Genomic DNA, 22,952 nt, shown 5'->3' with positions numbered 1-22,952 from the left:
GTATCTCTAAACCACATTCTGAATCCCTCTAATAACCCGAGCTTTCCGTGCCAGCAGGTCAGGTACGAGAAGGCTCAGAACGTACAGAGGCAGCGCTGAGCTGCACCCCGTGAATCCCTGTTAGGTTTACCAGCCTGCAGTGCGGGACTTGCTCAGGAGATGGCGCGATGCGATAATATTTAGCAGACCCTGCCCCTTACCGAGATACAGAAGCTCCCTCGTGGCGGCGTTTATCCGCTGCATCTAAATAAACTCTTCCCTATTTCACTCTCCCGAGAGCCCACTGCGGCTTTTAGAAAGGCTGCTCCCCATCCCCGCACTTCCACCACACGCACACTCACTGCTGACCTCGTAAAAGCAATTCTGAAACCAAAGTTACAGCGAAGCAGCTTCCCGAAGGATCCCCTCCGCAGCCGCTGTCTTGTGCCCGTCCCGCGGTGTGGCACATTCAGACAGTGCCTGTGGTTCTGTTCGCTTTGCATTTGTTTGGCTTGCTGAGCACAAATCACGCAAACCGCTTCTTCAGTTGCAAAAGCTCACGGGAGTTCAGACAGGTTCTGAACGTACAGCCTTAAAAAAATACAGCTCACGAATGGTTTTTCAGTTTATCATCAGCTTCATACGGCTGTCCCCAAGACAGTTCCACATAGAACAGAAAATTCTAATGAGGAAAATAGAACTGCTTATGGTTGGGAACGCTAAGTATACCAGCACTCAAAAACTTCCCTCTACCGTGCCATCTTTAAATGGATAAATATTCATTACTGACCAGTCCTCTTAGCTCAGAACTATTCTGAGCTCAGGGATTTCTGACTCTGCTCTATTTAGGCAAGTAAAAACACCATAAATATAATAATATTCTAATATTATTATATATTTGCCATTATATATGGCAAAATTTTCCTAGTATGCTTCTCCATTTTTAGGAAACTTCCTCCTCCCCAAAATCAAGAATGTCTTGATTTTGGAGGCTTGATTTCAGAGGTTCAAGCAGTAGAGTTGAAAGGAGACACAAATCCAGGTGTATTTGGTGCCTCAGCTTCCCTATCTGCGCATCCTCCAACTCGGCCCTTATAGAAGGCAGAGCCAATATACAAAAGCAGCTACAGCAACAATCTGTCTTTGCCTCCTTCCATCACCAACCAACCAGGAGCCTTGCAACTTCTTCCAAAATTTGGAAGCATCATTTCTCTAGAGAATGACTAGGCTATTTTACCCATTAACTGCTCTTGTATTCTCACCAACTCCTTAAAAACAAATATCCTACCTTTAAATTCCCCAGCCCCTACATGCAAACTGCCTGGCTTTCCTACCTTTGAGCTTCCTGTCAAAGATTTAGCTCAATAATTATGTGATGGGACTTTCACATAGCAATATGCAAGATAAAATGCCAGTTGTCAATCAAGTCCAAGGGGGAATAGTTTACATTTCAAGTATTCAAATGTATCTTTATCTTTCTTTAAATAAAGATAAAATTAGCATTTCTAGATTAAAAAAAAAAAAGCAAAAACACACACACACAAAAAACTCACAAAAACAAAATCCCAAAACACTGAGTGTGTACAGTTACCAAACAACTGATGATAACTGAAAAACAATATTCTGGCCAAGACATTTCTGATAAGAATTGATTATCAAAGACCTCATTAGTTTCTTTCATTCCACACAGTTTGTATTCAACAATAGTAAACAAAAAGTCTTGTGATGATTGTGACTTTACAACTTCAAGTATTACACTGATACTCAGAAAAACATGTGCTTGTCAGATTCACAGTTGGGAGAAACGGTTCCCCATATAAAGAAAAAATAATTCTAATCACACTCGGTAATCAGATTCTTTTGTGAAAAGGGGGTCTGCAGCTGGTAGATGGAATCAAACACACTTTAAAAAGAAAGAGAAATCACTGTGGCATGATTTTTTTCCCCAAGAAACATTGTACACACTTCACTAACAATATTCTACAAAAATGAGAAAGATTGGATAGAATAGGTCAGGCGCCAAAACAGACACTGAAGAGTAGAGGAATAAAAGAAAAAAAGGAAACTCAAAGGAATAAATTAGAAAAGCCGAGGAACCACTCAAAATCCATTTCATCTTTAAAATACAATATGAAATCTAATTTGACGATTTACTACTCTGAAGTAAAGGACCATGAAGCAGAGAGGAAGGAGCTGAAAAATATTCAACAATATTCATTATAGACGCTTTTCCTGCTTACTTTCTACCAACTGAGTGAGAACTGAAAGCTATGTGGCATTTGGAATTTGTTTCCCTCTATATTTGGCATCTTAAATACAAAAATTGCTTGCACACTTCTATAGATTCATATTTCAATTATTTGGCATGCAGAAATAAGAAAAGTTAAAATTTGTGGTTATTAAATACTAAGCAACAAAAGATTTAATGGCCTTAACTGATACTCAGCTAACAAACCTCAACAAAACCCCTGAACTGATAGATTCTCTTTACTTTTAAGCACCAGGCTCATCCTCTGTGAATCTCACATTACATACACTTTGTCTGCTAGCTGCCTTGTATTTGTTGTCTTTTGTTCGCAGTCAAGCCATTTTTTTCTTCACTAGGTTGTCATCATAAAGTACTTATAATTCTCTTAGGACTGTCAAGTTTGTTCAGCCCTCAAGCAGCAGATATAATGTGAGTTTCACTACACATGTTTGCTTCTTGTCATAAACGCACTGTAGCTAGAGATGAAAGTAAACTTTTGCTGCAGTTATTTCAGTGATATTGTTTGGAAACTGATTGAATAATTGCCACCATCTTGAAAGGTTTATAGTCCCATAATTTATTTATATATATATTTTTAATCTTCCCAAGAAAACAACCTTGAAATGTCTTTATGTAGTTTGATCGCTTACTTTTTCTCATCGACAACCCACTTTTTTCTTTCCACACCTAGTACATGTTCATACCATCTCAAAACATTTGACAAAATGGCATTAAAGCAAATGGATGGACAAGTTAGGAATTCATAATGAACTCCACAGTATTTTATACCCAACTTTGACCAACAGAAGATGTTTTAAAGATAAAAAATTAATCTGGAATTAAATTACTGTTTCTCAAAGTGGTATCAGAGTCACACATTTCACTAGTACACAAGATGTGCTAGAGGAGACTCGGCAGTAAATCTCTTTGGAGGACAGTTCTAAGGGTATAAACAGAATTTTCTAGGGATGTACTTGGACTTTGTTTTGTAACTATAATTGAGCTGCTGACATGAGTGTGTAACTTCTTGCATTTCAAATGTTGAAGTGAATATTATATATTATATAATAGATATATATAATATATATCATATTATATGTGAATATTATAGTTCATTTTTCAGATTTTTTTGATCTGATGTTTTGTTTGATTTCAGAAAGCTCTTTCCTGCTCTTTCCATAGGGAGCCAGCCAGCCATATAAGAAATTAAAAGAAGCACACCTATCACAACACCAGTTACCCTAATTTTTACCTGTATTAATAGACAAAATAAGTGGGGATATTACAGTTCAAAACTGAAATAAGAAAAGGCTTCCAGTTTTTCAGCTCACTGTAATGTAATTTATATTTACAATGAAGAGCAACTAAGCAATCATGTCACTTCAACATACATGTAGGGGAAGTAAGGATTTGAGCACTACAACACATGCCCCTTACGGAGTTTCATGTCTGATCTTCCAGCATGTTGAATCTCCAAATCTTAATTTAAAAGACTGACTGACTAAAGAACAGAAGTGCAAAATGCAGTCTCTCATTGTGAAGAACAAATGGGAATCAAGCAACAACAAGGAAGCACGTTATTTGAGAAGAACCAACCAATGCAAATGCATGACATGCCTTTTGCCTTCTAATCTTCAATAGACCAATACTAGAATAATAATCAAACATTCAAACTGAGACAATGAATTCTATGAATCAAAGTATGCAATAAAAGCAAGAACCCATCTAACATATGCTGTAAACCTTGTGAATGATTGACCTCATTGGGATGTATTCGCATTTCATCTTGAGAAAATTCTGTATTGCACTGAACACTGTATCTTTAAAACTCCCAACAAACTCCTGGCATTCCATCTCTGTTTAGTGGCATGCACAGGACTCTTGTAATTGAGTACAGACAAATGCTTCTTAGTCTCCCACAGGTGATATCTCAGAAAGTCACACAGTCTAGCCAATATAAGCACTCTAAGCTATTTTTACAAAGCAAATCAATTTTTAAAATATGATATTGAATTACAATATGGGTAATTTCATTTCAATGTGAAAAAAATATCACAAACAGCAAACAGTTTGATAGCACAAATGGAGAGGGAGGAACAAACTACATTTGGACAAAGCAGAAACGGGTTTGGATTGTTTAGAAAACTGGCTTCCTGAAAATAAATCTGAAACAGAATTTGAAACAAAGGAAACAAAAGTACAGCACATAGGTGACAGCACATCCATTACTTCCATGTTTTTAAGAAGTTTAAAGCTTGTAATGTGTCTCAATAGTAACAGATTTAGCAGCAGGAAATTGCATTACTGACAAAAAAGAAAAGCATGAGGCCCTTTTTACAGAAGGGAAATACTGTCTGTGCGCAGTAATTTTGCAGTGAACTCCTATTTCTTCAGAGGAGGAAAAGCGTGACCATTTACTTAAAACACCAAGGTAAGAAAGAGATTTAGTTGGAAAGATAACACATATTAAAGCCTTGATATGCTAATCAGGATATTAAAATGCCTAACACTTTTGATTTTTAGTGTAAGTGAATTAATCGGGACTGTTTTCCACTAACTAGATACTGATACATCAACTGCCTAAATTTATCCCATCTCAAAATCTTTGGCACATTTAGTAATGAAATTACTGTTTATTTATTTGCTAATAGGAAAAGCATTATGACACTGAGCTATGATTTTAGGCATACCAATTTTTTCTTTTTGTACTCATAATTAGCAGGAATTATCCATTGCACTTCAGTAGAATTTCATTTTGAAAAGAACAACAATAAAAAAATAAAATAAAATAAAATAAAATAAAATAAAATAAAATAAAATAAAATAAAATAAAATAAAATAAAATAAAATAAAATAAAGATGAGTATCAGAAGACACTCAGAACTTGAGGACTTTGCAACTAACTCTTATCCTTCTAAGGAAATTTTTTAATTGCCTTCGTCACTACTACAGTATTACATTGTGCAATAGAAACAATACAGCCTTTATGGTCTTAAACAGAAGGAAGAGATAAAAGGAGATGTTTTCATGACTTCTAAATAAGGAGAAAACCAACACAATGAATCAAATAGGAAATGAACCATGGTGGTGTTCTGCGCTATTTACTAACAATTGAGGTGAGGGCACTTCACCATTTATCTTCAGTGTTCAGGCTGCATTATAAAATGACAGAAAGCTACTAAGGAAGGCTAAAAGCTTTGTTAGAAGATGGCTACCAGCTTTAAATTGCTTAATAGAAATGCAACTTTTGGTTCCAAACAATAACTTGATTCTGGCACAACTCTGCATTCTAGACATCCTTAGTAAAAAAATCTTCAATCAAATGACTTTATAAATTAACAAACTAATTGTCTGAAAAACACTACCACCCAGGCCCAGGCCCAATCTGTATCAGCTGAAGACTTGGTACAAGCCTCTGTAGACCATAGAGTACTTACAATGCATGAGACCAGCAAACCACTGCTGTGAAAGATTAAATTGTGCCTCAGGATACTGACATAGGCAGTACTTAAAAACTTCTTGTCTTTTTGAATTCTTTGAGTAATTGTGGGGATCTCTAATGCACAGCCTTTAATTACTGATAGTATAGATCAGTGGGGATGGCTGGATGTGGATGATCAGTCTTTAGATGCCCTTGGGAAAAATTGAGAAAGTTCAAGAAAGGCCACACTGGTCTTCACATTTGTTTTACTACATCTGCAGAGCCTATAAGGCCCATAACAAAGGTGCTCCGGGACTACATTAAGATCTGCTGCAGCCTAATGACATCGCTGAGATGATGTCTGAGAACAAGAGACAAAGAGATGCCAGAGAACAGGAGCCAAACCTATTGTCTCTGTGAAAGACACCAGGACACAAGGCAGAAAAAGATTGCCCAAGGCATACCAAAACCTTAACTTGTTAGCTAACTCATCTATAGGCAGGGACGGGTTTGTATAAGCAATTAAATGCAAACAAAGGTGGCATTTGTGTCCTACTCAGTATGTCCAGGAACATAGAGAGGGGAATCACAAATCTGCTGAGATGGGAATTGACCTCTAGAGATTGCTATGCTGTTCACAGAAGGTTTACCTGGAGCTGGCTGCTGTGCCCAGGCAGATTCTAGATATCTCCCTCAGGCAGGGGGGGATTAGGACCACATGTCTTCTGTGCATATTTGTAAAGCATAGCAGATATTAAGATTCTGAGTTTTGGTGTCTGAATTCTAGCATACCTGGAAGCTTTTCGGGGTAGCAAGGAGCTATGGCTCCTGGCTCAAAGCTGAATACAACTTATCTTACTCCTTCACAGTCTTTGACTGAGAAAACAGAGGAAGCTGCAGAGGATCTATGTTTCAGATGAATCTATGTCAAGAGAGAAAATAAATAGTTCTATTTTCAAGAATTGTCACACTCCACTAAATATGCCTTTGGTCGTATTCATTATTAAACACTTTACAGACTACAGAGAAGGGAGAACTCACGGTTCAGTGATGTCATGCTATGATGCTGCAGATTAGAATACAAGCACCAGAAAGTACAGGTAAGCTGTAACATCATGGTAACATCAATAGGATCTGACTAACTTTGAGTGGGTGTGCAAAACTGGACAGAAAGCTTAATGGATGCCTTCACATTTTTCTGCTTTATGATTTTTCTTTTTGTACTGAACAACCACAACGGAGTCGCAAAAGCTATTAAATAAACCGATAATTTTTTCATCAGCGTATGAAATTCTGGTAGGTTTTCAAATTTCTCTGCACAAATAAGAGTAAGCATTTCTCTGAAATCCCACGAAACAAAGTACACATAGCCTGAATGGGGATTACTGAGGCATCAAGAAATGTGTTATGCATATATTTGTATCAGTTCTTGTTCTAACTCTGTGCCTATTACAAAGAAATAGAATTGAGGTTTAATAGACTTTTTAGGAATGGTGCAATTTGTACAATGTATAATTTTTAATGTAGACTGACGTTATTTTCTAAAAAAGTAAATGGGACATTTTATAGAGTAAAGATTGTAAGCAAGTGGAAACATAATTCAGAGCTAGAGAAGAGTTATGCTACTGAGTGGAAAATGAAAAGTACTAATTTGCATTTCTGTAATCATTAATAGGGGTTATGAGGTGTCAATTATGTTCCACGTGTGACCTTTTTGGTTTCTAGGTAATGTACCTCAATTAATTGTCTGTGGCATCATAAAGCACCTTTTCCACTGTACCATGACTATGAAAAGCAATAAAATTCCTCCTTTGCAGCTGAAGTATGAAATGCACAACTGACCTTAGCACTTAGCAGTAGCTCACTGATGCTAATGCAGACCTTCTATTGGCATAAATTACAATGCAGTCAAAATTTGAGTGCTTGGTTAATGCATTCCTAGTTCATGGTAGATTTTCGTAAAGTCACAGAAATGACCATGCTTTGAATTTTCTGTTTTACTCCATCAGTTGAATTGCGCATCAAGAATTCTGCACTAATAAAGCCGAATAAGCTGCATCAAATTCCAATGTAAAAGTTGATATCAAAGGGAAAACTGTAATTCAGTTATATTTTTCCTTTCTTAGGAACATGAACCAAGCAGAAATTCTTGATGCTGACAAACATTACAAACACAGATTGATGTATAGTATTTGATGGGCATCATGCAGTATTTTCTCCTCAAGAGCACTATGCTGTTAATCTGATGCAAAAAAGTAACCCGTGAATTAAAGGTTATCCACAGTATATTAATTCAGTGATTTTCAAACATTTGTATGTTCAAATTTTCGTATAATTTTCTCCTGTTTTTTTGTTGTTTTTTTTTAAAGGAAAAACAGAGCTAACCAAAACCCAACACCAACAACTTTAAACTTACAAAAGGAAGAAGAGTAAGATTTTCAGCTTCTAAAGATTTTCACCTGCAAAAACATATGGGTAAAAGATGGCAGAGATCAACTTTCTCGGTTGATCTGGTCAAAGATCTAAACTCAGTTCTGCTACCAAAATGTTCAAAGTGTTTTGAAGTGATTTAAATTCTAAGTCATGATTTATTAGCATACACTGGTCATTAAATGCTAAAGTAATTCAGCAGTCAATTATTTTTTCTAATATATTTCTAAATTATAGTTGCATTATCATTTTACAAAGGGGCACACACACACAAAATACTGCTTTCCACCTCCTGCTCCTGAAGCATATGTTACAGAAATGAAAATTTAATCACAAATAGAAAATAGACCAGATCCAACAGAATGTATTTTCTTCTCAGATTTCTAAAGCTTCAAACAAATGTTATATGTAAATTTATTTTCCAACTGACAAATCCCAAGGCCTGAGAAATTCTCTAGGGCTTCAAGCAAATATCTTCTGACATTAACAAAGACTGTGTGAATCAATGGTGAGATATATACTGAAGTTTATATTTATCTCAAAGATTGCTTTTCAAAGCCAACCTGTCAGTAGCAGTTTTATTTTGTTTTCATTAATTATTGACCCACACGTCTTTACACAAAAGCAAACATGGCAGAGGATTAATCTCAAGTTCAGAGCCACAAGGCTATTCAACAATTTGTGAAGCATGCACTGACATAAATGTGAAGTTGGCAATGCTGGCACTTTTAAAGGGATAAGATTGTATTAAGTTGAAGTACAGACAACATTTTATAAAAGCTTCAAGTAGTTCTGTAAGTACTAACATGCTCAAACGCATCACTAATGCAGACAGTACGCATCCAAAGACAGACTCTATAAAAATACTTTCTGATATATTGATCCTATTCAGAAATAATACTACTGACTCCAAAATAATTAAAAATGGAGATAATTCCAGTAAGAAAATTGCAAAAATGTCTATTTTTTTAACTAATGAAGTGTATTTACATGCATTTAAAAATTTAGAGTCCTTAGCCTACCCTGTCTGTGAGAAAAATAGAAAGTACTCATTTCATATACAGTCTTACTGCTGTAAAAAGAATGCTGCCATATGAAAACCAGACTTTTGTCTTTCCTTCCTACAGAACAATATTAATAGCTATCAAGTTAATAGAGAATTAAATTTAGGAATAGCCTTAAACACTCTCAGAACTAATATTAGTAGCTAGCGTACCAGTAGCTATACCAGTGAGAGCCTGAAGATTTTTCGCCTGCTAGAACAAGACTTAGCAGACACCTAAAATGTACCTGATACCATCAAAAACTATGTGTCATTTCAGTGTAGCACACTTATTTTGCCTTCCTACTTAATTTCCACAGCACAGTGTAAGCCAAATTAGTCACGAGTATTCTGTTACTGAGGTAAATCTCTATTAAACATAAATAAAATTAAATCTGTTTATTGAGTTACTTCACCAAACAGAAAAAATCCACATATCCTGCAATAAATAATACGGGAGAAACTAAATAATATCATTTTTCATGGTAACAAACCAAACCAAATGTCCTTGCCATATTTGAGCAAATATCATGGTGATTCCAGTGGGCCCAGCACAAACAAATCTGCTCACTTCAAACAGCTCCAGCAACTTTCAGAGTAACTTTTCCTTCCACAATACCACATGTGACATTGGAGAATGACCATTTTAAGGAGAAATCAGTACAGGCAGAGTAAATGATGTGTAAAATTGAGTAGAAAGATCTTCACTTTTTCTCCATATTTATCGTTGCCAACTATTCTCAGAATGGCAAAGGATTGACAGAGCATTCAGTAGAAAGTTCCATTCATCTGTAGCTTGTTTTCATTAAAAAGTATAATTTTATGTCAAGTGAATTTATGTTCTGTTCTGACATGCATTATACTATAAGTCTTTGATATAATAAAACGGTTTCTGATCACTGGAGTTTGAGAGAGATTCATTCATTTTGCTTACCTTATTCGCAGTATGCCCTTCATTCCATTCTTGAAGCTTTACTTGGGAGGAAGAGTAGTTCTGCTAGTATGGTGATCATAAATCTTGAGCTCCTGGTGATTAAATAAAAAAGTTTATATTAATATTGAAAATCAAACACTTCATTACTTCTAATTACAACAGTCCTGAATGTTTCATTAGATTATAACGTCTAAAGAGAAACTGCTTACAAATAAATTATATCTTTATGGTATTGACACTTCATTGACACATATGCATATGTATGTATCTAGATGATAGTTGCAAATAGGAAAAAAAAAAAACAAACGTTTAGCTAAATAGTTTTAGTGAAAGTGCAGTGATAAATTACGAACTGTGCCACAATAAAGCTCACACCAAACATGAAATCAAGGGGGAAAAAAAATAATAAAATTTGATGACCTAGAGAGGTCACCTAATTACTTCATTTCCCTAAAGCACATTACCTGGGCTCACTATTAGTATATTTTTAGAAGTCTACAACATTGAAGTCAATCTCCCCAGGAAAACTTATTCCCAGAGTTATACAGTGAGGAAGTTCTCCACAATGTTCACTTGTTTAGTGTTCTAGTGTTCAAAGCAAAATTAGCTACCCAGATTTCTGAAGTCCCTTTCTGCTTTCTCACTTTTAATTACCAAAATTACCAAAATTTATACTGTAGATCATATTCTTAAGGCTTTTAATCATTCCTGATTTCCTTTGGATTCTCTCCAAATTTATGATGCATTTCTTGGAAATGAATAATAGGTAAGGCCATGTAATCTGTGTCAGATATGCTTGCTAAATCTTGCTTTTCTGCTGTAAGTCCAGTTACAAAATACGAAGTTCTCTCCCACAGGTGTTACTGACTTAGAAAGAGGAGGAATTATGACTTATTTTGTTTGTGAAACAAAATGATTTTCAAATCATTTTCTGTAAAGATATCATTATTTAGCCAATTGCTCTCTGTCTTTCTTTCAGTCAGTACAGCTTCTGCTGAAGGTCAGTGCTGCAAATTGTGCATATTTAGCATACAGTAATAACTGAACCTGGTCCAGTTCAACCCATGCCAAGGTATTTAGGCCACTGCCTCCCCTACAGTGTTGGCAAAACAGATTCCTGGGGAAAAACAAAACATATGTGTAAGATATTGCCTTTCATATTGTTTTCTTTCAATCGTGCCTATCACTAATGAAAAATCACAGTCAGAAGCAGGAACAAGACAGACATATCACCTGCTATTTTGATAAAAGCTGAGTATGCTAAACAGCCACGCACTAGACACAGTAATCAAAGACTTTAAAAGGCAAGGCAAGGACATGACTTTCCTGAGAAGACAGGGAGGAAAGAGGGAGGTAGCTTTTGTAAGTGGGAAGTAAAAGAGACTGGAGCATTTCAGGTCAGGGCAGCTTAGAAGAAGGATCATAGCTTTTGCTTCAGACACCTCTCTGTGCTTTTCCCTCGAAGAAGGAAGTACATCTACTTTGAACAGCAGAAATCTGAGAGGAGATTTAAGCTTAACCTACTGGAAGGTGAGCAAGATACACAGAGATGTGAAAGCTGCCACAGAGAGTCTAAGTCCAGCTTGTTAATGAATTTTATCTTCAGTAATATTGTTGCATTATTCCAAGTCCCTATTTTGAATAAATCTGCACTTCCAGTCTTAAATCATGTCAGGTGACAACCATGAGCATAATCATTCTGACAGGCAACAAAACACTCTACTGTTACTGGGGGCATCCTGAAAAACTGGATGAGAACTTCCTAACAGATTTCAGGTTTCTGTTTTTAAAACCCAGGTTCTGGGCTGAATGAGGCATGCCTGCAGAACTGCAAAGGCCATTTTGGGCAACATATATCACAGGAATTCAAAGAAGACTATGCATCTTCAGAAGACACCCTGTCACCTTTTGGCATGTTGTGAGGAAGCTGGGGAGCACACCTTTACTCTGAGCATCCCAACAGAGGGACAACGCATGACAACAACTGAACAAATAACAGTTCTGCTCCAATAAGCAGTCTGCTACTATGTGCTGTGAGACTGAGGATGTTGTGCTTTTCTTCTGTCTACAGTTTCCCCAGGAGCAAAAATTCAGTATGAAAGACAAAACAAATCTTAAAGAAATGTTTCTTTATAGCACAGTTTTGATCACACTGTTTCTGTATTTAGAAATTCATCTGTAGCATTTCATGGTTGTTCACCCAACTTGCTTGGTAAATAAATCACTTCATGTTGGTAATAGCCAATGAAAGAAAACAAGACTAAAAGGCCAGCTGCAGACAGCAAAATACAAGTCTGTGAATTCTATGCCGAGAATTATCCTGTATTTAAATCACGCTACATGAGATATTGATTCACATATGGGACTGTCTTCTGACCTGTAACAGCTCATACTATGTTCTGAAGAGTCAAAGGAAAACAGAAAAGGAGGTTAAACTCTGCCTGTGCTGATGCCAGGCTGTTAGAAGTGCACGCTTAGTGGGTTTCTGCTTCTTTTACTTTCCTACAGCTAAGCACAATAAGGCAATGCTACTGCACAGCATGTAAATAAAGGCTTCTTTTAGGTCCATATTATTTTCCTGCAGGATGCCACAACTATGTTCTCTGAGGGCCTGGGATCAAACACTGATGCTTCAGGAAAGCCAAATATATTTACTTCAGGTTCCAGTGAGATTAAGGCCAAGATGACAGCAAACAAAGGTGTTATGGAAAAAGAGTCAGCATAACTGGTCACTGGGCAGGCCCAATATTTGGAAAGTAGTGATATGCTTTTAAAGCTACCGTAGTTCTTACTGCTTTTACAGTGCAATGTCAGTCTATATGCTGCTGCCCCAAATGATCCGACTAATCACTGATAAAGAATTACATTCTTTGTATTTGATCCTTTTAAACTGAAGGGTTTTGCAGACTGATCCCTACTTAGTCAGCTACATAATTAAAACTTTAATTTTATAAATGCTACTAATTTAACTGAAAATTACTAGTGAAAGATTATCTTATTATTGCATGTAACTGTCACTTACATGCAAATCAGACACCCAACCGGACCGACTTTACATTGTATTTTCTTGTCAAGGCTCATTAACACTATTACACAGAACTCTGTGATAACTCTATTTTATTGAAGCCATAATGAATGCTTAAATTCATAGCAAAAAGAAATTTATTTCATTATTTTCAAGTCACAAATCAGGTTGTTTGACTTTTTTTTTCTTCATTTTTTCCAAAAAGTACTGTATGTGCAGCTGGCAGCCTCATGCCTCTGAAAACACCATATCAGAATCCACACCACTAGATCAATGAACTGTTGGACAGAAGCACTCAAAATCACCTCCCTTCCCATTATCATGCTTTCTGGTCTTCCAGGCACAAATTACCCATCAACCTCCTTGACCTAGTTCTAGAAACACTGCCGTAAAGAGCACCTGTCAGAGTGATGCATGTGCAAGCCCAGTGCAATGACAAATAGGAAGCAATAGCAGTTATCACAAGGAATAACAATTTAGCTACAAATCTGGCTGAGCATCAGACTGGTTTGATTTCCCACTGCAAAATCTAAAAGCTGCTACTGGACAGGACATTATCATGCCAAATCTCCATGACTCACCATAGGGCAAATTACTAGCGAGGTGTGTGACTGCAGGAATATCCTCCAGCCTTTTAAATACCTGACACCAGATTTCTTTCTTCCCCAGTAAAGCCTGCAAAAGACAGCATGGAGGAAATTAAAAGAAAGCCCGCTTATCAGATCAACTTCTGGGGTAGAAATTCACAGCCTGACATCCTAAGGGTACTCAGCTACTACAGTCCTTACTATTTGCAGTTAAAAAATTGGTGCTTAATTAAAAGAATACGGGCTTCCAAATTGTAATTAGTCATATGTGAAATCTCCAGAGATGTAATGTTTGGCTTAGATTTTATGCTTATCTACTGTTTCGGGGCTAGGAGGACAATAGAGAAGATTTTTCTACTCGACGTTTGGTTTGGCTGTAGTAAAACTATGCAAGGAAAAAGGATAGACAGAAATTAATTGCCTGTGTCCATTACCATGGAGCCCTGAAGTTATCACTATAGAAACTATTATGGGGAGCCTGCCACAGCGATAACAGGCTTGTGCACCACCGTCACTGCGCAAATTGTCGGGGCACAGGCCAGGGGACAGAGCCAAGAGGCAAATGAGCTGCTCACGCATAGTTGTGAATGGACTCTCACACGCTCATTTGTGGGTTTAGCAAAATGGAAATGAAAGTATTTAATAAAGGCTTCCATTTCCTTTAATGAATTACTGACTTAAGTTCAAGGGGGTCTTCAGAAGTCAAAGTGGCTCTGCCTGTGGTGACAATTTAATCCCCTCTTGAACTCAAATGAGTGCCATAAAGTGCCTTGCCTCCTCCCACATGAATGGCTTGTTTCAAAATCAAGCGTAATGCTTATACTTTGAGACAGTGGGAATAACAGTCCTGCAAGGGCTGTACATAGAGAGAAATAGTAGCCAAGGCTGGTGCCTGGGGAAAGGACACCCTCAGAGCAGGCTGACTCGGTGAAGAGGTACCACAGGAAAACTTTTGCTATGAAATTCATGTGACAGTTACTACTCTACCCTGGCCCAGATTCTAAAGTGACAAACTGCTTTGCTGGCAGAGATTTTCCAGAGCACTGATTATTGGTTTCATTCCACTTCTGATTTTGGAAAGGGAGGTCTGTCTCTGGAATGAGGAGGACGAAAGGGAAAGGCAGTAACTGCAGCCAGAACTGGGAGCCTCTCTTGGTAACCAGCCAAAGTGTGAAGAGGTTTCATATCACAGCCACTCATATTTGCTTTATGGGGGAGTGTGCATGTGTAAGCTCACAAAAAATACATCCATACATCAGCAGAATTCCTTAATTCCTTCCCAAGTCATGCAGAACTCAGTATTCTATCATTGTTTCCCATCAGCAGTGAGTAAAAATGCTTGCCAAAAACACAACTACAAAGTAAGTGACTGTATATTCCACAGAAATACGACTAAAAGGTTTGGCATTTTGAAACATTTTATATATATTTAGTCACTCATCTCTTTCAACTTATTAAAAAACACAGTAAGGGCACAATAGATTGTTAACAGAAGAATGGCATACTTCAGATGCAGTGTGTGTAGAACTTGAATCCAAGACAAAGAATGGCATAATTCTAAGAATTACAAACCTACAGAGTGTCACTGTGAACATGCAATATGTGCTCAGCGTGGTAGTTACAACTTTTAACACTCCCATCAAAGTTTCTAATAACAGGTGTTGATTGTTAGCTTCAGAAGGGCAGGCTGACATCCTTCTGGCTTAGTCTTTCAAATGCACCTGTGTGATGCAGTGACATTATATCCTCTTTTCACTTTTATGTTAATGCAAATTGCCTCTCTAAAAATCTGTTTTCAAAGCACAGGTCTAAACCAGTCATTATGCCAAAACCATGTAGACATTATGGCATCTCCCACAAGATTTTTAAGCTTTCTTAGTGAATGTCTGGAAGAATGAGCTGGATTCTTTCGACAAGTGTCCACTAGATGGTGGCATAAGCTAAAGTATTAAATTACCGAAATGATAGCGAACGATAAAATGACAGCTTTTGATTTTACTAAGACTTCTGATTTTTTATCTGATACTGAGATTTTCTACTTTGTTCTCCTCATTCTAATTTCTCTGTTTATTTAACTTATTAAAGTTTGGAATGAAAGGTGCATTTTATTGTTTGCATTCCAAACTTAATTTTCATATCTTTTGATATGAATTACATAGTAAAGTACATTACAAGTCAAAAGACCTTCATTTTTATTACCTCTAACCATTTTGCTTGTTATTTATGTAAAGTATTTAATCAAGAAAGAACAAAAACAACCATGCATAGAGAGTTTCTGTTATACCAATGTTAGCTTGATTCACCCTAAATCGTGCATTAGCAGGATGAGGCTTGACAGTCTTACCCACTACATTAACATTGCCATTGCCTTAGCAGAGGCCAAAGAAAGAACTACACGAAGACTATTCTGCACGTACTTCCTCTAGAGCGTTAGGGACTGAGGTTCATAAATCATTCCTGCTCCAACACCAAGAAATGGTACAGGAAACAAAAGCAATTTAGTGTTCTTCATTTCAGACTATTAGTAGTCAGAAAGCAACCAATAGACTTGGTGAGACTGAAGCAGCAGCAATGCACAGTCAGCTTCCAGCCCAGCAGCTCTGTTATGGAAGGAACATGTATAATTTTTTAATTTTTTCTCTGCATAAAGCCAAAATTGGCTCCTGAATTAAATTACTGGTGGCTAGGTGAATCAATACAAGATGGAAGTAGAGATAAAATGAGCATTCAGAACATACCACCATTGCACAGAGTTTACATCAAAAGGCAACAGAAAGATTTAACAACTTAAGGGCCCCCTGTGCTCCTTGCTATTTCTTGTTGGCCAAATAGGAATGGTAGTAAGGCACAGTCATTTGCTTCCCCTCAGACAGAATATTGTAGTTTAAGTATACAGAGCATTGCACCAAAAAAATAGTGTGAACAAGCATTAAAAAACTTTGATCAAGGTTCTTTCAGAGAGGCAACTTGCTGTGCAACTACACAGAAAGTGCCTGTACAGGAAGTATTTGGTTCAAAACTTCTTAATACCCAACATTTTCAAGCAAATCCCCTTCCCATGGAATTGCCTGTAAAAATTAGTTACAGCCACAAAAGAAACAGAGGATTTGCAGAATAAGGTTTTCCCTACAGAATTCACTTCCACAAGAAAAGCAAAGACAGTAGAATTAGACAAAGTCTGTTTCAAAAGTCTTTGCTAGTTATGTCTGTGTACACAAATCAAGATGTAAGACACAAACATAAAGAAGTATTCCTAAAGGCAAGGCAGCTTTACAGTTCCACAGAATAACCTCACAGGAACATTTCTCATAATGATTTCCAGAACGTGAAAACTGAATACAAACTGTTGAGATTGTTCTCATATGTTTCATGTTATCAATTTGATGCACACACACGTTTCAAGTTTGCCCTTGTGGTACAACCCCATTTGCATTGTCCCTAAGCAGATATCTGCACAATTAGAGAATCTGACTTTGAATGTTGTGGCCTTAGGTAAGAAATTAAGTTGCACAGTCTCTGTCATCTGTATCCAATAAGCAGCAAACATCTACAGCGTGCTTAAGTCAGGGAGAAAGCTTATGGGAAACGAGGGAACTAAGAACTCATATAAGCAACAATTCACCTAAACAAAAATACTTAAAAAGAACCTCTTCTTCTCTCAGGACTAAAACAGGTAAAAAACAGAGGCAAATCAACAAGACACAAGGTGAGATGAAGATTCAAAATCCAGTGAAATGAAATCATGAACTTTTGAGACAGTGCCACCACTCCAACCACAGCTAACACTGAAGTAATCTGACAGACAACTGAAAATGCAATGGGAGAACGAGTTGTAATTTTTATTTGGACAAATTACAGTGGGAACATTTTCTATAAAGAGTGTCTATGAAAATAGAAAGCTCTTAGCATTCCTAATATGGAAATGAAGAAATGTAAAAAGCAAAAAATAGACACTGAGTAAAATTTATTCCTAATATTTTGATGTAGAAAACAGAACTAGAATGAAATTAATAATTCATAATATACTAAAAAAATATTAAGTGAAATTTAATGACACAATAAGTATTCCTTCATTTACCAGTATATACATGCAAACGAATGCAAGTGTGACAGTGAAAGATGCCAGTGAAAATTAAGGGAAATTTGGATGATGCGTTTAAGCAGCTAAGTATCATTCACAGATAAAAGCATGCCCTGGGAAAAACTGCAAAATATGTTATGAGGGAGGAGGAATGATCATCACAAAAGTAAATACTGTACTTATTTAAAATGCTTAGTTAACGATGAATAAAGAGTGGAATAACACCACCCAAAGTGTTCTAACATCTTTCCAAGCAGAGAAATATTTGTAGATCATATTTTCATGTATTCTATGATACTGGATGAAAAAGAATATATGTTCTACACATTGTTTCTCAGGTGTCCATAAGGGGAAATCATACCATGAGTTAGTTAAAGTTAGATTGAAGAGAACTCTAGCAGGTTTCTAATGAAATGTCTGAGTGTCAACAGAGAACTAGACAATGTTATTATCAGCAATCATCTTTTCCCATTCCTAAAGTTTGACCACATACTTCCTTGAATCACATAATAACAGAAGATTTATACCTATAACGTAGGTAATGAGGCTTCCTCAAAAAAAACACCAAACCACAACATAACAAAAGTCCCTAAAGCACACAAGATTGAGCTACATGAACCTCAGCACATTGCGTGCTGATGGACACGGGATCCATGGAAGGCCAGATACACAGGAGAGGACAGAAGGGTAGGGGAAAAAAAGCCCAGATCTGCCTTTATTTCCCTGATAAAGCAATGCTAGAGAGGCCAATTTAAAAATAGTGGCATGCTACTAACCATGTGTACTTTTTCAATAGACAAGTTCTTGTAACAAACAGAACAACGCAGTAATTCATCTGGCAACAACATACGCTGCATATCAAATACTGAAAAATTATTTTCAATTGGGATATATTGTGTGTGTGCAATCTGCATGCACACAAACACAAATGTTTAGATTTGATTTTGTTTCTTTGCCACTGGAAAAAGAAACCGAGATTTTTTCTTTACCTATGGTAACTCTCTGCCTTATGGAAACACATCTCCCAGAATGAAATAGTGTGAATATTCGTTAGCTGTAAGGCCTTTCCAGGTAAGTCCCAAACCACAAAAGTTATCAAAAAGATTTCAAAAATGAAATGCTATTTGTCAGTCTCTTCAGTTTTAAAGCACTGTAGCGCTTGGATTTATTTCTTATTGTTCTGATATTGGAAGCCTTGCTATTTTACTCTTAAAACAACTAGATTGCTGTCTCCAGTAAATGACCAATCTTGACATCTAATATTTCACCATTTTGAAAAAAAATAGCATCTTTGTCTTCTCTTAGGCTGTAGCCACTAAACTCTGGCAACTCCATTTAATTTTGCAGGGGATGCTCTGTCTCCAACACAATGTCTGAAGCTCTTAGGTCTATCTGCATACTCTGCAGGATCAGTATGAGTGTCAACAAAGGTGTATAACCTGTCAACTTTACTCAAACATTGATGGTTTATTATCCCTTAATGTTTTGACACCAGAGCTACACCCAATTAAGAAGCGGCTAGATCCCCCTGCATGTTTCAATGAGCCTCTCCTCCTATGTGAGTAACTGCTGCAATTTTCTTTCTCATTTTTATCTTCTGTTAGTCACAGGATAATCATGGGAAGCACTTTTCACCATTAATTCAAGTGGTATGACACTGGTTCTGGCTAGAGAATATACAATTCATTTTAAATGGTAACATTTCCATTTGACTGTTTCAGAGTGAGAAAACACATCTTTTGAAGCTACCTAGTGGAAAGGATTATAAAAGTTACTACTTTAGAGGAGCAGAGAAAGAAGAGGGGATGGCTGTTGGACTAAGGTAGCATGAAGCTATTGCCACTCAGGCATCCAGTGAACCTTTTAATTACACAACTGAATTTTGGACCAAGTTACACAGAGAGTGAAAGGAACGTATAAATTAGAATTAATAGAGCAATAGAAAAACTACAAACAAGACAAATATATACTAGGAGAACCAACTAATCTACACAGAACTGTCCTTAATCAAACCAGTTACCAGAATGCTATGCAAGGTTCTAATTTTTCTCTTCATTTTAATTCTCAAGTAAATGAAAGTATTTTGTTTTCCCTAAAATCATGTTTTAGCAGTTATTTCTTTCCTTTGAGTCAAACAGTATAACAGTATTTATGCATCACAGAGGTGTGCGTGAGCCGTCAATAACGTTGCAGTTTTCACAAAAGATCTACATCGCATGGAAAGCATCAGAGCAAAAGATGTGCTTGTGTTTTATATATTCACACAGCGTAAATCACATTAAAAATGGAAAGCTCCACAATCAAATCAAGAAAATCCAGGTGGGTAATGCATATAAATAAAGAAAAAAAAATCAGAACTAGATGCTATTTCTGATCAGCATTATGATTTCCTTTTCTCATTTAATCTTCTTTCTGAAGCTCAACAGATGCTACAGTTTTTCTGGTGTGCTGCTGTTTTTTATTAGTGTACTTTAGGAATGGAGATCTTTTATTTAAACATTAATGCAATTTAACTGTTACAGCTTTTGGTTCTTCACATGGTCTGAAAGCAGACATACTTAAGATGGAAGTTCTTTCAGCTGCTGTCAGCCATCAGTATCCATTACTTGTTTCTGTAAGACTTCTCCAAAGAAGCATGTTCCTACTTCCATTCAAGTCACAGACTGCAGCTACTAGTGCTCATCAAGAGGTACTGTATTGTACTGTGGAACACAGGTATTTTTAAAAATAACTTTAATCTTATGTAAATCTAAGTTCTAGCTGATTATAAACCCTTCACAAAGATAAATTATAGAAAACCAATCTTCTGCAAATGAAAATGATTGCAAAGCCAATTTTATGCACATCTACCACTCTTACAGTCTAAAAGAAAATAACGTGGGCTTTTCCATTAAAATATAATTGAAAACATACGGCATTCTTTACTGGATAATTTACATAGAGCAACTAATGAAAGTATTGCAGTTAGACCAGGCTTCAGTCAGAAGTAATATCAGAAAAGTAATGTCAACGCAGCATGGTTCTAATTACTCAATTTTTAAACTAATTCTTAGGGCTTTTTAGTAAATGCCTGACTTAATAGTTTTAGCATGCTTTGGTTAATCTAGGGCTCAGATGAAAAAGAACAATTGTTTTTAAACATTATAACAAAGACCCCCTCCAGAAATGTATTCACCCAGTCGCTCCAAGATGCTTTTCATAAGCAGCTCCCTCCTTCCTAAAAGGCCCACATGCAGCACAACCTGCATGAGCTTCTGCATAGAGGCTGGGCAAATACTGAGGCCTGCATGGTACTCTACAAGTTCAGCCATAAATAACTGCTGAGATACCTGACAGCCCTGCGCTCCTATGGCTGTACAACCTATGAGTAAGGTTACTAGTTAGTTACACTGGAAGCAAGACTTGTCAAGAGATTACTATTTTAAGAGACATTAAGAAAGAATTACATAAGGAAATGACATTTCACTTTCCAAATGTGTTTTTATGGAAGTGAGACTGCTGGAAAGTAATGGGATGTTGCAGCTCTTCAGAAGTGCCCTTTTGGGGATTACTGCTTGCCCTTACTCTGTGAAGAACCTTAATGTATTTTGGCTTATACAGTGACCTCATGCCTTCAGTTGAAATCCCATGGTTATGCCAAAACTTGCTCTCACTTGGAAATAATAGGCATATTTAAAAGAGAATACCTCTTATTTCCTCATCAGTATACACTGTGCTCCCATGTGGAGATTTACACATAGTTTCAAACTTCTCTGATCTCTACATAGACCATAAACACCAAACACAGTGCTTTGCATCTTCTTCTGATAACAAAGCTCTGTTTTCTGAAATTGTAGCAATAGGAATAGCTACAAAATGAAATATTTACTATAGTCTCAGTCTTTTGCCTTCCCACAACAAATTTAACTGTTACCTGATGCCCATTTACTATTTTCCTCTAGACAGCACTCTCCAATTATTTAAGTATGCATTTTATTACTAATAAACAGAAAACAGCTCATTCCAGACAATTCCTTCTAAAACGTGTGGCAGCAAGCCCAGCTACCTTTAATATATTGGCAAAGTATATAACGATTTTCAGTTACCTTGAATTATCACAACTTCAAATGCTTACCTACGCTCCTGCTCCTTTCCTTGTTGATTCTGCACCTGAGCAGTTGCTTCCTCTTGTATGTGTTTACTCACTTTCCTTTAACATATCTACTTATGTTTCAATATTGTTGAGGATAGAAATGCCCTCCTTTCTCTTGTAGTTACTAGAGGTAAAAAAAATCCAAGTAAAAATGCCTTTCAGTACACTAGGGCCCATTTTAGAGTTGTTTAACAACTGCTATAGTATCAGTGCTGTTGGTATTGCAACATGCATTCGAAAGCATTTGGAATGTGCCTATAGGGCCACTGAGTGAGTATGAGAGATCAGTGAACTGAAATGGTCACCTATTCAGTGAGCAGATAACCTCGTCACCCACATTTACAGCAAAGAAGTGCAGATCAGCTCCACAGTGATTATGATTGGTTGAAGCTGCTGTCACAGGTGGAGCAAACCTTACATTTTCTCTGCAGAACTTTCACACAGGTGTAGTTCAGATCTGCCTATTTTACATTCAGTTCACAGCCTAGAAGGTAATTTCTAATTTCCTTAAGTCTGAAACCAGTTCTCTTTAGGAAGTACTTTGAAAAAGTCATTATACTTCTTTCGGAGCTATTGTGGTTTCTCCCTGATCACACATTCATTCTTTACACAGGCCATGAAAACTGCAAACAATTTAAAATCTCTGAACTTTTGAAGTGCCTCCATTTATTGCATAACTACAAAATAATAATAATAGTAAAAAAAAAAAAAATTAAAAACCAAAATGCGGCAAATATTCTCTGGGAATTCCAGACAACATTCTTGTTCAGCTCTCACACTACCTTTTCCTCTACTCTTCTAGCACTAAAATGCACATCAGTGATCTCTTTTCAGGTGGTTCCCTTGTGTCTTTTCCTCTACTGAGAACAGTGATAAAGCCCCTGAGCACAGGACAGGGCACTGTAATTCTTTTAACAACCCCTCCAGTGAGATTTAGCAATAAAAGATAAAGGCAGATTGTTTCCAGAGGCTGGAGGACATAAAAAAAATCTACTTCTCTAATTTTATGCTGAAGTCCAGGGTTGTGGAAACCCTGAATGAGGTGAATGCGGTAAGTCGGGAAGCTCAAGCAG

At 36.7% G+C, this 22,952-nt stretch overlaps 1 protein-coding gene and 1 long non-coding RNA gene across 6 annotated transcripts in view; one reads left to right on the top strand and one right to left on the bottom strand.

Annotated features, from left to right (window-relative positions):
• Window positions 1-22,952, bottom strand: part of LOC107312724 (uncharacterized) — a 397,430-nt gene that overhangs the window by 207,597 nt on the left and 166,881 nt on the right. For 4 of the 5 annotated variants that reach the window (XR_014945158.1, XM_085544596.1, XM_085544594.1 and 1 more), the window contains exon 4: window positions 10,055-10,146. The gene's annotated coding sequence lies outside the window, so the exon portion shown is untranslated. Of the gene's footprint in view, window positions 1-10,054; window positions 10,147-13,660; window positions 13,750-22,952 lie in introns of those variants that run through there. The other variant, XM_085544595.1, reaches the window with a different exon arrangement.
• Window positions 6,398-9,639, top strand: LOC146760955 (uncharacterized). Its single transcript, XR_014945160.1, has 2 exons — window positions 6,398-6,748; window positions 8,018-9,639. It is a non-coding gene; the product is annotated as an uncharacterized LOC146760955 (long non-coding RNA).

The sequence above is a fragment of the Coturnix japonica genome, chromosome 4 (assembly GCF_054131305.1).
Source record: "Coturnix japonica strain WE chromosome 4, WE-NBRP24, whole genome shotgun sequence".
Lineage (NCBI taxonomy): Eukaryota > Metazoa > Chordata > Aves > Galliformes > Phasianidae > Coturnix > Coturnix japonica.
The sequence above is the reverse complement of the archived record's forward strand: the minus strand, read 5'-3'. Positions and strand labels throughout refer to the sequence as shown.